Source organism: Mandrillus leucophaeus, unplaced genomic scaffold, assembly GCF_000951045.1.
Source record: "Mandrillus leucophaeus isolate KB7577 unplaced genomic scaffold, Mleu.le_1.0 Scaffold1473, whole genome shotgun sequence".
Lineage (NCBI taxonomy): Eukaryota > Metazoa > Chordata > Mammalia > Primates > Cercopithecidae > Mandrillus > Mandrillus leucophaeus.
The window spans coordinates 445,356-449,948 of record NW_012101447.1 but is presented as its reverse complement, the minus strand read 5'-3'; the positions used below and the strand labels follow the sequence as shown (position 1 = coordinate 449,948).

At 35.9% G+C, this 4,593-nt stretch overlaps 1 pseudogene; it reads left to right on the top strand.

The window, feature by feature from the left end:
• Positions 1 to 3,213: 3,213 nt before the first annotated feature.
• LOC105535538 lies at positions 3,214 to 4,315 on the top strand (annotated as a pseudogene).
• The last annotated feature ends 278 nt before the right edge of the window (positions 4,316 to 4,593 follow it).

Genomic DNA, 4,593 nt, shown 5'->3' with positions numbered 1-4,593 from the left:
TAATTTCAACAAGTGCAAATTAGCAAACACAGTTGACCTAATCACCAGCCTCACCATGACATCCTTCAGTACATGTCCACTAGCTCACCTCAGCTCTTAAAATCTCTCTTGCTTATTGTTTTGGTGGAGTTGAGTTTAATCCCTTTCTGCTATTGCAATAGTCTTGAGTAAAGTTTTTCTTGCCTGGTTAAATTTGTCCAGTACAATATTTCTTTGACACAGGAGGCCAGAGCTCTGAGATTAAATAGGTGTTTATTAGGCATTCAATTAAAAAACAAACAAACAAACAAACAAACAAAAACCAAAACAAAACCCACCAGAGCAAACAGGAGAAGCAATAATTTAAAATAGTAGGAAAATAAACGTTTCATGAGTTCAAGGAAGTCTTGAGTCAGCATTTGCATAGTAATAACTGATGAGAAGACTTCAATACACAGGTATGGTAAAATATCTAACATTTCAAGAATAATAAAACCTTTGTTTAATGACTGGGGAGGGGGAAAGAATGTGGCAAACAGAAGACAATAAATTTCACCCACCCACTCCAGAATTAGAATATAACTATTCTTTATTATTGCTGATATGGTAAAAAGTAATACAAATATTAAAATATTTTGGAAAAATGAAAATGTTAAAACAATTCAGAAACTATGTTCTGGCTTTTAAATAGTACATATGAAGAAATTTGATAAAAGGGATGTATTAGTTCGTTCTCACACTACTATGAAGAAGTACCCCAGACTGGGTAGTTTATAAAGGAAAGAGGTTTCATTGACTCACAGTTTTGCATGGCTGGCAAGACCTCAGGAAACTTACGATCATGGCAGAAGACAAAGGAGAAGCAGGCACCTTCTTCACAGGGTGGCAGGATGGAGTGAGTGCAAGCAGGGGAAATTCCAGGTGCTTCTACAACCATCAGATCTCCTGAGACTCACTATCTCCAGAACAGCATGGGGGAAACCACCTCCATGATCCGATTACCTCCACCTGGCCCCACCCTTGACAAATGGGGATTATAGGGATTACAATTCCAAGTGAGATTTAGGTGGGGAGGCAGAGCCAAACCATATCAAGGGATAATTCAATAATTCTTTTCTTTTTTTATTAATAATACCAATAAAAGATGTGAAATTTCTTTCAATTTTTAAAAAACTCTGTTGGAATAAAAATAGAATGTTTGCCTTCAAAATCAGTAGACAAACTAATAAAGGAAAATGAATTAAAGTAAGCTAGCCATCACAAGTTTTATAATGTATTACATATTTTCTTTAAAATACTTATATTTAAAATTCGCATGTTTTTATTAGAATGTAAACATTATATAAAATTAAGAAAAATCTAAATAAAATTCAATAAATTCTAATCTGATTTTTAATCTAATTAAAAAGTCTTGTTATAATTTAAAAATTCTAACAATAAAATTATTTCTTTAAAATGCTTCCTCATGTTCTTTTTTATTAATAAAAAGAATATGAGGAAATATTATTTTAAAAATGTGTTATACAGTATAATAAATGTGATGGTTAACTACACTCCTGCAAGGACAAAGTGTCAAAAAAAAAATGCAATAAACAAAGACTGTAAAATTGGGGCAAAAAAAAAATCCTGATATATGCTATTTACAAGAGAAAAGTTTAAAAAATTTTAGTCATGTTTAAAATGAAATAAAGCTTTAAATAAAATGAGAAGAATGTCAGACAAATATAAAGCAAATGAAAAGCAGAAATAACAGAATTCAAAGAAAAGAGGATGAATGGAATGTAGAAGATTAGTTTTATAAATGGTAAGAAAATGTACATCACAGATAAAAAAATGGATGGACCTGCATGAGTCAGAAAATGTACATGCAAATTTTAAGAAACTGTTACAAATACAAGGAGACTCAAATGATAAATAATATAAACATATTGGATTTAAGTGATAGAACTAATAAGATTAACTTATATCCTAAACTTGTAAATTATTTAGGAAAAAAAACACTTTATTTTCAAATTTCCACGTATCCAGACAAAATGAATCCTATATTAGGCCATAGACAAATTGTCGAAAAAATCTAAAAAGCAAAAACTACACATACTACACCCTTTATCTATAAAATAAACATAGGATATTTATTAAAAATCCTAACATAAAAATATGCACTGGATTTGATAGGCCTTCCCAGATGTAAGTGATTTATTAAGGAAATATACTCAGGACAAATCTGTAAGTGAAGGAAATAGAATAATGTGTTCGGGCGGGATGAGAGACTGAAGTCTAGTCTCAGTCACTCCCAATGTAAACTCGCATCCAAATGACCCTGTAGAGATGTCCCGCCCTCAGGCAGAGCAGCAGTGCTTTTGGACTGTCCTATCACTAAACCATTGGCTGGTGTGTCACGCCCAGAGTAAGGCATAGAATTCTTCTTAGGCCAGGACAATTTCCCAGAGAAGAGTGCAGCTGTGTTCTCATGGTAGCTGGGAGACATTTGTGCTGACTAGTAAAAAGGATTCTGGGTTGAGAACTGACATCAACAACAGCCATACTTTCAATTAACATTAATTTTAGCAGCTAGAATGAGAAAACCTAATGAAAATAGTGTAAATAAGAAAAGGCTTTTTTTTTTTTTTTTTTTTCCATGAAACAGGAAGTCCAGAGGCAAGCAGTTTAGATCTGTGCATTAACTCCAGGACATTCTTAAGTATGTCTGCTTTTTCTCCCTGCTCTCCTGCTCCATAGTATCCTAAGTGTGTGGTTTCATCCTCATGTTGAAGATGACTGCTAAGCCTTTGGGCAAATGACCATATCCAGGCAGGAACAAGGAGAATAGTAGAGGACCAAAAAAAGGGCAACTACTAGTAAGCTCCGTAAGACTTCTTCTAGAGCTTTCCTGGAAGTACTACCTAGTGACTTCTGTTAATATCTCATTGGGTAGAACTAGACCCTAGTTGTAAGGACTTGGCAAAAATGTTGGCTATCCACATTCTATAGGAAAGGAAGGCAGATGAGAAGTGGGATTTGTAATGGCTCTGAACACCAACAATGTTTACCAAATCAACCCATTTTACATTTGAGATAAATGACTCTCTTTATTAACTCTTAGGAAAACAGTGACTTTTACAATTTTATCATGCTTAGAAAATAACAGAGATTAAAAAGTACGTATAAAATGATGCACAGGCTTCCTCTTCCTCCTCCTCTTCCTGGGTGAGTGCTCTCCCAGCAGGAGGCAGCATGACGGCCAAGGAGACAGATGGCTGGAGTCCCCAGGCCAATCTCTCTTGTCCCACCTGCATCAACTGGGCATCCAAGGCTTGCACTTCTGCTCACAGAATATTTCAAAGAAAATTGAGCTGCTCACAAATTATTACATAAGAAAGCAAAAGACGAAAAGGAAAAGCAAGAAGTGTCTTCCTGGAGTGTAGAAGGTGATATTAACACTGACCCGTTGGCCAGTGTTAATATCCATACACTGGTAAACTTAGACCACATTATCCACTGATGACAACAAGACCGGTGCCAAGTTATAGTCAAAGACCTGATTTTACTGATCATTCCTTGGGGATGTCTGAATCTGAACAGGCTCTTAAAGGTACTTCTCAAGTTAAATTATTCTGATCTGAAGATCAAAAGGAATGCGACTTGTGTCTAAACTGCTAGAGAAGTTTTGGATAATGCTGCTGGGATGGTTAAACCAGGTGTAACTACTGAAGGAACAGACCATGCTGTACACTTAGGATGCATTGCAATAAATTATTATCCTTCTCTGAATTATTATACTTTCCCACAGAATTCCAGACACTCCTTGGAAGAAGGTGATATTGTTAATGTCAACGTCACTCTTTATTGCAGTGGTTATTATGGGGACATGACTGAGACATATTTTGTTGGCAATATGGATGAGGACACATGGAAATTTGTTCAGACCACATATGAGTGCCTCATGCAAGCCATCAATGCAGTGAAACCTGATGTTTGATACAGAGAATTGGGAAACATATTTCAGAAGCCTGCCCAAGCAAATGAAGTTTCAGTTGTTTGAAGCTATTGCGATCATGGAGTCCACAAGTTTTTTCATACAGCCCCCAATGCACTCCATTGTGCCTAAAATAAAGCAGTTGGTGTGATACAGTCAAGCCATGTATTTACAGTTGAGCCAATGATTTGTGAAGGTGGATGGCAGGATGAATCCTAGCCAGAAGGTTGGACTGCAGTGAGGAGACATTGAAAGTGGTCTGCTCGGTTCCACCACTCCTTGCTGGTCACAGACACTGGCTGTGAAATGCTAACCTGGCAACTTGATAGTGTACAGCCTCACTACATATCCCAATTTTAATTTCTTCAAAATAGCACATCTCAATAGTATCTTCTTACTGTACTACACATTTTTGGGGGAGTAGAGAAAGGAAGGGGACATTTTTTATCCTTTGTTTTGTTTTGACTATAGGAAGAAAGGACTACAGCAATTTGATGTGTGTCCTTAAGAACTTGTTTTGTGTCTAAAAAAGCTGAGAAGAATAAAGGAAATATTGCTCAACTCCTTTCAGTGCTGTTCCCTCCCTCTAAATCTTCCTACACACCCATTTTCTCATTATCAGGCTTTTTAAAGTTTAG